Here is a 15000-nt window from a genome sequence, read left to right on the forward strand (position 1 = left end):
CGTGTCAGTTCGTGTGAGCTGACCACGTACAGGCATTAAAGAGTTTTAGTTATACGTATACATACACACACACACACACACACACACACACACGCACGCACGCGCACACACACACACACACACACACCAATCACATCACACACATGTATATTTTATGCTTATATATATATATATATTCCAAGACACATTTATCTGGTTCAAATAAATTGCAATATGACCGGGTATTATAGTACATTATAGTATTGATCAGCCCCGGGTCTATTGTAGAAGACAATTGACCAAGATACTGCACAGTGAGATAGAACTCAAAACGACGTGGTTGCAATGTGATCCTCTCAGCCAGAAAGCCATGCTTGCGCCTGTTTAAATACTTCAACAGTTAATTAAGATTTTAAAATAATTACAGTCAAAAGTCATGTTTACTGAATTACTTGTCTTTGAATTCATACTAGTTAAATGTTTACCGGTGTAAATATTATTTATTTAATTAGTCAAGTATTTATAGTACTTATAAACGAATTTTGATAGCTTTTTCCTCTTCTTGACTTTCCTACACAAACCTCTGACATTTTCCCGTTATTCTCTTTTTCCTCTGGCTTGATTTTTTTTATTCTGTTAACAGAGTAGCAGACTTTATGTGTAGCTTATTTCTTATTCTAAACACAATTTGTAAACACATTGCAAATGTCACATCAACACATGGTGTTTACGTTACATGAATTCAAGTTGACAATTTAAACGAATTACTGCAACCGATGTACAGAGATTACTAAAACATCTAAAATAACATCAGCGAAGGAGTCTCCACCTGGTCATTCGGCATCCTAGAAATAGCAGCACAACTACAATACACATCGTTTTGGTTTAAAAAGAGAAGATCAATGCAATCGTAGATACCAATGAAGTGCAAAATTGACTCCATGGCAATTGTTTCAACGTGTTCAATAAAAGATCTGGTCAAAACCGAAGGGAGATTAGACTCTGAAAACCTGCTTTAAACGTCAATATATATTAATTGTTGAGTCCAACAAAACTCCCACAGAAAACAAATTAAAAGAAAACTTTTATTTTCTTAAACTGTTCATCATGCACTTTTGCATTAGCCTTCATACATAACTGCTCTCATCTGCTACAATGTAATAGCATATATATATATATATATATAGTGTATTACGTTAGGAACGTATTAAAGTACAAGATAGAGTTCGTTCAACCTTAGAATTACAAAAAAGCCGGTAGTATTCGAAGTCTAGACTTAAGCATTCATCGCGTGTAAAAACATTCAGCGGGCGGGACTGAACACAGAACCATGTGGATGAGAAGCCAATTTTATTCCCGACAGCCACGCTTATATAAATATATTTGTTAGTGTCACAATTCCAGGTTTATGTGAATATGTCACTTGTTTAGTGTGTATATATGTAGGTCATATATATATATGTGTGTGTGTGTCTGTGTGTAGTGTGTGTAGTGGACAGAGTTACATTTCTGTATTGAATATACACCTCTCTTTAATGCACAAATTCGTCTAATTACTCTTTGTGCGTGTCTCTGTGTGTGTGTATTTGTGTGTGTGTGTGTGTGAGTATGTGAGTGTGTGAGTATGTGTGTGTGTTATATACGCATACATCTTTATGTCTATTTCTTCATTGCAGGTAATTCAAATGGAGAAAGTTTGGAATGTTTTACAAATATCCCTTGTATCATTAACCAACTGGATTCGGAGGATGTGAGTCAGTTTGCTTTGCTCTTTTCCGAAAGAAAGCCAGCATCTCCTGGCTTTCATTTGAGTCTGTTATTACACATGAGCATGTATCTACGTGTCTAGGGTTAAGCATATATGGCGATGTGTTGCCCACTGTACGTACGAATGTGTGCGCGTATGTGTGTCAGTGTTTCGTGATATTAATTGTTTCTATGGTTTAGTGAGAAGATGAAGAAATGCCTCTGACATTGTAGGAAGAAAAGGAAAAACTTGTCCTTAGGCCGCAAATCTAACTTTAATGCTGACAACGAAGTGAATTCTGTTAAGAGATATCGAAAGTTCAGGTGGTGAAATAAAAGCAGTGGAGGGATGGGATGTGTCACACAACATTAGCCTTGCGACGAGTTTTCAGACTCTCACAGTCAACCAACATTTTACTCGTGAGTCTTCGGTTGACTTAAAGCAATGGCAGAATATACACAGCCAGGGTACGTATTTTCAACTGTCGGGTCGATCTATGCATTCGTGAAACCGACTTCCTAACTTCACATCCATACTTTCTTGTCCATGGGCGAATACACTGAAATTGAAATCTATAATAATTCACATAATATAGATACACTGTACACAATCCGATGAATACTAAGCAACCCGTAACTTCGAAGTCACTATCAACATTATACTTATTAAAGAATAATTGATATACACTGTACACATAGCTACATTTAACAGTAATTTTCACATCTATAAAGTAATGCAGAGTTTCTAGTATTGAGGGTTGGCCCTCATTGTATGACACATGGAGACATTGTCATAAAAATGCCACAGTGTAAGGTGGTGCAGTGGCAGAGTTGTTGGAGCGATTGATAAAAGGACTCGTAGTGTATCTGTGTAAATGTTCTTGCCTCGTTGTCTTCACTTTGTACACGAATCTTCACCATGGATCTGTGTATATGTAAGTCTTTATGAAAGAAAGACTTACATATACACAAATTCGAATTGCAGACTATACAACATTCCGAACGAATATCAATTCACAAATCCAAGCATGACAGCCACCAACGAAGAAGCCTTCTACCTTATTGTTGATTAGAGAAGCGAAGTTTAATATTCCTCCTGTAATACACGCCGACTCTATTCAAATTTAAATAACCCTTCAACTCTTTGACTGGAGTGCTGCCGCCATACTGAGAGACCCCTGTTAGCTTTGCTACAGCTTCACTACCTGAAACGTCATTTGATATGTGGCATTTGGTGAAAGATATCTGATGCTGCAACTAGCATTATACCAGTTTACTAAAAGAAACCATTCTTATATATCTCGCTCGTTCCTTTTATGAATGAACGAATCTTTTGTCAGATTGCTTTTCAAAACAATTTCTCGCTCAACAGTTTTGTAGCTTCCCAAGTTTCTTCACAGCAGGACTTGGGTCTCTTATAGAGTCAGTAAATTCTATTTTTCTTAATCTCTGTTACATATTTATTTAATTTACGTCAATCATATTCGAAAAAGAAATGTAGTTATTAATAGTTTTCTTGTTTTGCTTTTTTTTCCCTCGTACGGCAGGTTTTGATCGTTTGGAGACATGGTTCGCTCCATATTCATATACTGGCTGAAATTATGTTTAAAACATCTGCATAAAGATTGAAAGATTAATTTTTGACACTCTGCCAAACTTGTATTTATAAGGCCATTAATATTAGATTTTTGCAAATAAATGCATTTAACCAGTATGGTAATATATATATATATATATATACACGCACACACAAACAGAGTAATATCGACCAATGAGAATGAGGGTTCAACACCGCATTGGTGGATAAACATTCGTTATTTGTGGGTTAACAAATTCCTCTGACATGAAACCATTGACGACCTTCTTATCCCACCAATAAAGTGTGTGTATGCATGCTATATATATATATATATATATATATATATATATATATATATATATATATATATATATATATCCACACACATATATATATATATATATATATATATTTATGTATATATATATATATATATATATATATATGTATATATATGTGTATATATATATATGTATATTATATATATATATATATATATATATATATATATATATATATATATATATATATATATATATATATATATATATATATATATATATATATCCATACGCATATAAAGATAAATATGCATGTATTTGCATAGGTACGCATTGTATATGACTCTGCGTGTACACAACTGATCCAAGGAGAGGTAATATATGCACGCCTTAAGTATACTGCATCAGAGTAACCCCAACTTATATTCACAAATATGTGTTTATGCTTATGTGTACTTTTGAGAGTACAATTATACATACATATATACATATTGTATATTTTATTTGAGAAAGAGAGAGAGAGAGAGCGAGAGAGAGAGAGAGAGAGAGCGAGAGAGAGAGAGAGAGAGAGAGAGAGAGAGTGAATGAGTTTCTGGAACATGCTATTTGTAATGCCATAACAAAATAGCATTCTTCATGGCGTTCTGAATTATCCTTTCTGCTCTAATAGTCACTGTAGTCGATTATCGAAATGTATTGTACAAAGCTGCAAGCGAAGGAGGCCGAAAGGGAGTCTAGTATTTGACAGAAACTGTGACAGATACTGTATTGTATCCATCGTCAAAACACTTAACTTGTAAATTATCTTGATGTAAATATTTAAAATGGCGTCCACTGGTAAAGATAAATTCTGTATGCAATGAAAATTGTGTAGAATTAATTTCAACCTGGCAGGAGGTGAAATATCATTGAGAAATTGTTAAAGGGGAATATATCAAACTCTGCAAATTTACACACACACATGACGTGTCAGAAAGAGACAAGTAAACGAGAAAAGTATCGAAATTGTCGTGGATATTGTTGTTTAAGAAACACCCAGGTAGTGATTCATTGACAATGCTCAACAACTTCGAAGGTAGTCGGTGCTATGACTATATCTATGCGAATTAACAAGTGGGAATAACAAAATACAGAGATTATGTACCACAGCTTATCTTTCTTCTCATTAGATGTGTGTACTGTGTGTGGCGTATGTGCATGCGTATGTGTATGTATGTATGTATACAAATATGTATATATACACAAACAGCTCAAAATTAAATAGATACTTCGCATTACACCGCTCTGTCTGTGTAGTCATCCTTCATTGGCACGGTGTCCAAACGGGTTAAATCTTTAGAAAAAACTGCACAAGGTATGTTATTTTGTTTCTAGAAATAAATCTTTCAAAACTGATGGTGTCTATTTACTTTCAAGATGCTTGTGTACACACACACAAACAAACAAACACACACGATAAGAGAGTTGCCTATGCACAATTACCAATGTTCGATCGAACTAAAATTTCTCATTATATACTCACCATTATACACTTCAATCAAGTGTATATACACGCAAATTCACATATATGTGTGCGCACACGTGTGTGTACATATCTGTACATAGATGTATGTATATATATATATATATATATATATATATATATATATATATATATATATATATATATATATATATATGTATGTATGTGTGTATGTATGTATGTATATGTACGTGTGTAGGTAGTTATTGATGTATTGTACGTGAGTATGTATTTCCAGTGTGAAATTAGGCTTCACGGGGTCCTCTTTGGCTACTTGGAATGAGGATTGACCCGACAGTTTTCGATGAGTTTTAACAACTAATCGGTATTGGTTTATCTCCAATTCCCAAGTCGTAGATCGATAATCTCAGAAGATTCCTTATTCAAATATACAGCGGAATATGCCCAGGCACGAATCCTCACTTCTCATTTTTGTGTACATACATACACACATGCATACGTACATACATACATACATACATACATACATACATATATACACACATGCATACGTACATACATACATACATACATACTTATATACATAAATATGAAGGTCAGTGAAAAAGAGAATATCTACGCTGAACTATTGAGCAATCAACAGCTACTCTATATAAATTACAAGTTCAGGTTTATACCTGTAATTATTGAGGCCCTGGGATATATAACACACTGCCTAAATACCAATCTTGAGAAATTAGGCTTTTCAAAACCAGAAAGCAGAAAGCTAGTTCGAAGACTACAGATCCAATCCATCATTGGAATTGTAAAAATCAGTAAAACTTTCCAGAAGTTTATCATTTAAATATATATGAGCATGTCTAGACATACAACTATATGCATGAGAACATATACATAAAACATACAAATCTGCACATACATACATACATGCTCATATGCATGCATGTGTGTGTGTATGTATGCATGCAAATGTGTATGAATTTAGGTATAGCGATTCGCTGACTTCACGAAAATTACAAACGAGTTTGAGTTCATTAAAATTTTTTTTTTTTTTTTTTTTTTCCTGCTTGGTAAGGTGGCGAGCTGGCAGAGTGGTTAGCACGCCGGGCGAAATGCTTAACGATGTTTCGTCTGTCTATACGTTCTGAGTTCAAATTCTACCGAGGTCGACTTTGCCTTTCATCCTTTCGAAGTCGATAAATTAAGTATCAGTTTCGTACTGGGGTCGATCTGATTGACTGGTCCCATCTCCAAAAATTTCGGGCCTTATGCCTAGAGTAGAAAAGAATATTTCTGGCCTTGGGAATAGCAGAAACGTCAGAGCAGTAAGCTTGGTAATCTTTTTTTTTTTTTTTAATGTCTATCTTTTAATGGTGAGGGCTGGCAGACCCCATGGCCTCCTTTGCAGATCCTCCGAAATTGGTGGAAATGAGGGGGGGAGGGAAATGTATCTTCAAACAGGAAACCGGGCTTGAAGGCCTGCAACATAACGGACTATGAGAAACGCCTACCCAAGCTACCAGGTGCCGCTGCTAAACCGGATTAAAGTTCAGTCAACCACCCGCGTAGGCTGTCGTGAGATTCGAACTCAGAACAAGAAGAACTGCGAAAGACCCCATGAAGCATCCGATCCATCGTTATCACAGTTTTGCCAATTCAACGCCATTGATGATTACTACACTTCCATCAACCTCAAAAAGATGACGGGCGAAATTGACCTCGGCAGGATTTGAACTCCGGACACCGAGTGACAACACCAATGCCGTGCAATATTCAATGTGACAGCCTCTTGATCTTCTGAGTTCAAATCTCGTCGAAGTCGACCTTACTTTCCATCTTGCTAAGTTCGACAAGATAAGGCCTCACTCAAGTGCCAGACTTCGAATAATCGAGTGTTCCCTTTGCCAACCCCAAAATTCAGGACTTCTGCCGATGTTGAAGACCACTGACGGTCGCAGTATTTCACTGCACTTGTAATTTGTTATATTCGTATGTATCTGTGGTTCATAAATATTTATATCACTGTATCTGTCGTTAACCTGCAGTTTATAAAATATACCTATTACATGTCTACACTGGTACACGATACTGTCTACCTGGTTATTTATCCGTTTATTTATCTAACTATCTATCTATCTAAACTATTTATCTATCGATCTGTTTATCTATCGATCTGTCTATCTATCTGTTTGTCTATCTACGTATCTATCTAATTATCTATTTATCTAAACTATTTCTCTATCGATCTATGTATCTATCTGTCTGTCTATGTATTTATCTGTTTGCCTATATCTATCAATTTATCTACCTACCTACCTACCTACCTACCTATCTATCTATCTATCTATCTATCTATCTATCTATCTATCTATCTATCTATCTATCTGTCTGTCTAACGGTTTCTTTCTTTATATTAATATCAACGTACATACGTATGTGCATGCGCGTGTGTGTACGTGTGTGTGTGCATATGTAAGTATGTATCTGCTTGTCAATTTGTCTATGTTAACATCCATGTATGTACTTACATATGTGTGTTAATCCTTCTGTCTATCAATCTATCTTTTAAGCTAACGACATATTTCATTGCTTATATATCTGTCTGTCTGTCTGTCTAATTCTGTTGCATCCACACCGCCAATACCCCGGTTATAAATATCAACATCAACAACATCAGCAACAACAACAACAACAACACAAGCTGCAACACAAAGAACAGCATAGAGACAAACAACAACATTGTCCACTGCAATATCATCAACAACAACAACAATATCAACCCCAGCATCAAAAACAACAACAGTTGTGCTGGTGCGCCTATGCTAGCGTTCGGATTGCTAGAAATAACAACCAAATCCGCTTCAAATCACACCTTATTCTCTTTAATAGGGAAACAACACACGAGATAGTTAAATCCTAGAGAGCCATTAATGATGGGTTGGTTACAGTTAGAGTGGCTTTGATTTATTGTCTGCTCGTCAGGGTTGACCGGGGGATGAGCAATACCAGCAGCAACACAACAAAACACATTCAATGATACTATAAAATGTATAATTGCGTAGGCATGAGTGTGTGTGTGTGTGTGTGTGTGTGTGTGTGTGTGTGTGTGTGTGTGTGTGTGTGTGTGTGTGTGTGTGTGCTGAAGTATATAGACCGGTTGTATGGTGTCAACATCGTATTGAGAAATGATGCTGTTGTGATGTTGTCTGGCGGTGGTGTTGTGGTTCTCTTCTGTTGTGTTTATTTTGAGTTGTGGTTGTTGTGTTGATGCTTTGTTGTGATGACGCTGTGCCGTGGTATTTGTGACATTTGCTCTACAACTGGCGTTGTGAAATGTTAGCATTCTAGTGTAGTGACGTGGGATGGTGTTTACGTTGTAGTGTATAAACGTTGTATTGTGGTCACGTTGTAGTAGTATAGCATGATGTGGTTGTCATGAATTGATGAACTTACCTCAACTGAAAATGGTATGTTAACTACAACACAACGTCACCACACTACAATGCCACCAGAGCACAACGCTACCACTCTACAACACTAGCACGTTGCTACAACCACAATGCCACCATTCTACAACGTCACCATGCCAAGACGTTACTTCTCTACAACGTCACTTTCTCTACAATGTAACGTCACCACTCTGCGACGTCACTTCACTACAACGTCAATATACCTCACCACCACCACCACGCTACGACGTTAGAACACCAAAACTTCGCTACTCTACGACGTTCTTACACCAAACCGTCACCGCAGGCGTCTCTACACCGCTACGTTTCCTCGCCATCAACGCCACCAGCACCGTTATATAAACTCAGCACACAGCAAGACACATGGCTACATCCTCATAATTATTCATATCTCAGCAAAACACAACATAGCAGTAAGCTATCCCTGCATCATAGCATCACCACACACACACACGCACGCACCTCAGAGCGTACCAACACATACACCATCCTCTATGCACACACACACACACACACACACATACACACACGCGTACACACGTGTCAGAGCATACGAGGATATGTTTATACTACAACATCATCGTTCATTCTCTAAACCTCGTATAGTAACACCACCACTGAACTACTTTGCACCGACACAACATTAGAGAAGAACACAAACCGACGCTCACGTCACAATACGCCCACACAGTGTGTCAGCACTACAACACAGCCACGACAGTACACACACACACACACACACACACACACACACACACACACATGCACTAACATATGCACACAGATACATACTTACATACTTACTTACATACATACATACACACACATACACACACGCATGCATACACATATACACACATACATACATACATGTATACATTTATATACGCTTTCATGGCGGTACTATGTCTGAATAAAGAGTGGTCATGTCACGGCTGGAACGCCTTTGGTGATAGGGCTGACCTGAGGTTAAATGGCATCATCAGTGACAGGGCAACATTAATCAACGTGACTCCACAGCACACCACCACGAGAAACAGCGGCACAGACACCACCACCACTACGGCTACCACCGCCACTACCACTACAACCAGTACCGCCACCATTACCACCAACACCACCATTACAACCCCCACCACCACCGGCAATAACAGCACTACTATAGCCCCACCACAACCACCTCCACTACCACCACCCCCATCATCACCACGCAACTGCTGAACACAACCTAGACATCCACTTCAAAAAGCAATAACACCACCACCACCTCAAAAAGCAATAACACAAACACTGCCACTGCCACTACCCCCACTCCACACTGCAACACATCATAGCACTACCACCACAAAAACAACAACAACACACACACACACACACACACACACACACACACACACACACACACACACACACACACTAGTACCAGCACCAATGCTATTCAATACCACAACACAACATTATTCAAGCAACGATCACAACAGAATAACAACCGAGTACAACAGTACTGAATGTCACAACAGAAAACTGCCACCACCACCACCACCACCACCACCACTACTACAACCACAACAGTCCACAACAGTCGCACGATCATCACCACCACCACCACAACAATAACACGACACTCCGCCGTCACCTTCACCGCCACCAAACCACACCGCTAGCACACAACTCCATTAGACAGTTACATAAGCAACGTATCAACAGGTTATAAAATCGATATTTCAAATAGCGCTGGCGAGAAATCTGCTTTGTAAGAAATAATCCTCTCAGCCCGCGGTGTATGGGATCCCGTTTCGAACCCGGTTGGACACCTCTTCTATTCGTTTACCCAAATCTAAATTTTATTGTTCCTTTTTTAGAAATTTATTTTAAATGATGATGAATATGTATTATATTTAGTTACAACCCATGCGTCTGTCGTTTCGGATTTTGCAACTGCGATGTTTGATTAAAATTATTTTTATTATATTTACACCCAAAACGTCTTTTGCTTTGATTTTTAGGGGTTTTTTTTTTGTTGTTTTGTCTTTGTGAGAGCACAAACAGTAAAGTTCCTGTAACCCTTTATCTACCTAATTAAGACGGAACAGGAATATCTTGATATATCTATCTGTTTGACAATGTATCTGTCTATCAAATGCTATACCTAGGAATCTAATCTTGTATGATACACAATCCCATACACACAAGCTAACTCCTGCACACACGATCACATATAACAGTAAACATACATTTACGTATGTATACACACTAATACACAGAAATATATATATATATACATAAATACATATATATACATATTATACAAGGGTGTGCTGTAAAGTTCCTGGTTTTAAGAGTGTTGCGAAAAGCCTGACTGGAGGCCTAACCTTCCGAGTCCTTTTAAAGGGCTTAGAAAACTGAAGGACCACTGCAATAAATGTGTGAATCTGAGAGGGGAATATGTTGAATAAAATTATAATTAACTGATCCTCCTGTATTTTCTTTTGCTCAAAGCCAGGAACTTTTCAGCAACCCCTTGCTTCCAAACCACATGGTTCTAGGTTCACTCCCAGTTCGTAACATCTTAAGCAAGTGTCTTCTACTATGGCCACTGGCCGACCACAGCCTTGTGAGCGGATTTGCGAGACGGAAACTGAAAGAAACCTGCTCTATGTATATATACATGTGTGTGTGTGTTTCTCTGTATGTGTGTACCTTTATGTTTGTGTTTGACTACCGGTGTTGGTGTGTTTATATCCCCATAACTTAGTGATTACAGTAAGTACCAGACTTCACCAAAAATCAAAAAGCAATATGTACTAAAATCCTTCAAGGCAATGCCCCAGCATGGCCACAGTCTAATGACTGAAACAAGTAAAAGATAAAGGATATATATATATATATATATATATATATATATATATATATATATATATATATATATATATCGGTATGTATGTATGTAAGTATGTATGTATGTATGTATGCATGTATGTATACAGAGCCGGCCTTCTTCAAGGCTGAGCAATTGTTTCTAAACCTTACAAAGTTCCTTCCCAAAGCACAGACTTAAGCAAGACCCTTTTTTACTAATCCCACTAGTTACCCATGTATGCGAATTTCTCCTCTCCACATCATTGATTTTGTCCAAGATATGGAAAAGCGGTCAATGCCTATGTATGTATGCATATATCCGTACATATACACATATCACCATACACTCGGAACGAGGAAAACCATCTGATCATTCTAAAGGATGACTGATGACCGGCGTCGTGACATTGTTTAAAGTGAAGAAGAGTTGCGCACCGTCAACCATGCTCTTTCGTCGGTGAGCATCTCCAAACCATTGGCAAGACCAAGTGAAGATGACAGGGCATGGAAACGAATGCAGAGGAGGACTTAGGCATCTTCTTTTCCTCATCTTGCTCTCGGTACTCCACAATATGTCACTACAACCTCCACCCCATCCTTTCATTCTTGAAGGTTTCGTCCACAGACTCCATCAGAGCCAGTCTTCACGTGTACAGGTAGGCGATCCCTAATATTCTAATTAACTTATTACTGGGACCCTGACGTGTGCTACAACTCTGAGTCCCAATAATTCTGAGAACACTATTGGCTAAGTGGTGGTTCCAGATCTCTCAAAATCCCTGGAACTCCCGAACCACGACTAAGGGCAACGGCTGCAGGTTTTAAAATCATCCAGGACGTATACAGACACGCAAACGCGCGCGCATATTTATATCTATATTTCGCTAAAGAATTGTGCGACCAATAACACTGGGGTAGAACTCAATATACGTATGTTTCAGAACAAAGGGGTAGAGAAGTATAGAGCGGTAATAATAAGAAAGAGATGACACAGAAAAAAATAATGGCTATATTACGAACTTCATTGACTTACAGCTGTTTCTGGTATGAAATACATTGGACTCTTAGTTGAGGGTCTGATGTATGTGTGTGTGTGTGACTTTATGCTTCTGAGAGTTTAGCAAATCGGAAGAATAGATCGTAAATATACTCTACCTCAAACAGTCAATATGGAATATTTACTACAGGTTTATTTATTTATTAATAATACTTATTACTAGTCACACCATCAGTCGCCGTTGAACTAAAGATAGGTAACTTTGTTTGGCTACTCTCACGCTCTCACAGTATGTATGTATGTATGCATGTATGTCCTCGTTACTGGTATTATGAAAGGTTGCAATACACATCAACCAAGAAAAATGGAATGAATTAGACATTGTATATATCACCGAGAAATAATGACTGTCTTCGAGAGATAGGGAGAGATGTTTCCAAAATATTCCATGAGTGAGACGGTGAATGTAATATGTAAGGGGACGCTTAAATACAAGACAGAAGGCTTATAGTATGTTGGGGGACGCTTAGATACAAGAGAGGAGATATACACAGAGTAGCTTGGTACACGAACGAAGACAATAGAGTTTTATTGCTTCTGAACAAGATATGCCGCTACTGAGAGTACACATTGACCTAAAGGGTAGTCGGTGCTATGACCATGTATGCATGTGTGTGGGTGTTTGCGTGAATGTATGTGCTTCTCAATAATACAGGTGTATAGGTTGTAGGTGTATATATATATATATATATATATATAATAACTTGTGTGTGTATGTGTGTATGTGTGTGTAGAGAGAGAGAGTGAGAGAGGGGCAGGCAGATAGAAACTCAAAGATCGGTTGTATGAGAGAGAGAGAGAGAGAGAGAAAGCGGAAGAGAGAAGAGGAGAAAGGAGATATTAATAATGAGAGAGAGAGGGGGGGCGGGGAAATAAATAAACCCAGAAAGTAAGACAAAGAAAGTATTGTGCAAGGTAGACGCAGTATTAGTATGTTGTATTATTCAGAAACCCTTTTGGAGATGGAGAATGAGAGATGAGGAGAAAAGGACAAAGAAAGAGATAGAGAAAGAGAGAGTTAGTGTTTGTGTTATGTAGTTGTATAATATTCCACACCGACCGCCTTCCCCCCACCGAAGCACCTGGTCCATTCACAGCAATGTGCGCTGTTTGAAGCAACGTTGCAGCTCGCCCACTCTTCATTCAGCTTACAAATCGTGAAAATACTATCATTTTTAACAGCCTATTGTAAACTACACAATTCGAACCCGTTTTAAATTCGCACTCGCTCTGGGGCAATGTTTATATCTTTTCATTCATTTATACTCATTCTATCTTCTATCTAAGACTCTCTCGCTCTCCTTCTCTCAATTTTCATATTTGCATAATGTAAGTGGGATAGCACTAGGTTCGACCGCTGCTACGTGAACTTTCTCTCCTTTTCCCTACCTTTTCCATAATATTCGATAAACATTAAGCAAACTATCCGTCATAGGTATCTCTGTGATTACAGCTACTACTACTATTACTATTAACAATCTTCATTTCCTCCCCGTTAAAAATAATGCCCACAGTAGCCGTGATTCGAACTCGCGATTCTTCGAATTCAACGATTGAGACCCAAAACAACCGACTTGTCCACACACATATTGTTGTCACTGTTCGGTAGTCTTCAAAATAAAGTACAAAATTAACCTCTTCACCACCGTGCATCCAGCATTTCTACCACACACACACACACGCACACACTTAAATTAGATACCGTGTTGTTCTCTCCCCACTCCTCACGACTGCCAACCCTCTTCACATTCATCATTTTCACCTGTCTTACAGCTGTGTTAATTAACAGGTAAAGGAATTGAAAAAAAAAACTAATAAACATAATTATCTTTACTATAATAATCTTAATTCTAGTTGACTTTAAGACTGTCCCCGAGCAAAAATTTAGCTGCCTGCGATACGACACGAACCCACAACTATACTTCCGAAAAACCGATTCGCTATCCACTTGACCAATGCGACAGGAAAACAACACCTGCGCAACTGCTAACTTCCTAAACTCTAAAAGGTAAATTCAGGTGCGGGAATCGATGAAAAATTTGGTCGGATTTTTTGGACAGGTAGGCAGACAGATTACCTGACAGACAGAAAGACAGACAGGCAGGTAACGAAGCAATTAGGCTTATTATATACACCTGGCTGTAGAACATCTACACATTACGTAAGAACGATTAATCAACAGCATGGTTTTAGCACTTGCATCGTCTAGCTTCACCAAATAGCAATTTATCTCACATCAAAGCGAAACGAAGAAAGAATTACAAAAGAAAACTAGAGAACGAAAATACCTGAAGTGAAAAAATAGAAGAGAAGGATTAAAGAATCTAAACTATATTGAAACATCAAAGAAGTTTGGAGTGGGCGAGGAATTATTTGATGAAAAGATAAACATTGAGAACAGCAACACCGATTCTGGCTGATTCTGAAATAAATGTAAGTTCTATATCTATTTATGTGTATGCAGGTGGATATCTATATATATATATATATATATATATATATATATATATATATATATATATATATATATATATGTTTAATTTATG

At 37.7% G+C, this 15000-nt stretch overlaps 1 protein-coding gene across 3 annotated transcripts in view; it reads left to right on the forward strand.

Annotated features, from left to right (window-relative positions):
• LOC106884476 (dopamine receptor 1) overlaps positions 1–15000 on the forward strand; it is a 189313-nt gene that overhangs the window by 8542 nt on the left and 165771 nt on the right. Inside the window, exon 2 of one of the 3 annotated variants that reach the window (XM_014935878.3) lies at positions 1656–1729. The exons of 1 other annotated variant lie outside the window; for it this stretch is intronic. The gene's annotated coding sequence lies outside the window, so the exon portion shown is untranslated. Of the gene's footprint in view, positions 1–1655; positions 1730–13332; positions 14888–15000 lie in introns of those variants that run through there. One more of the 3 variants, XM_014935879.3, reaches the window with a different exon arrangement.

The sequence above is a fragment of the Octopus bimaculoides genome, chromosome 12 (assembly GCF_046866305.1).
Source record: "Octopus bimaculoides isolate indiv1 chromosome 12, ASM4686630v1, whole genome shotgun sequence".
Taxonomy (NCBI): Eukaryota; Metazoa; Mollusca; class Cephalopoda; order Octopoda; family Octopodidae; genus Octopus; species Octopus bimaculoides.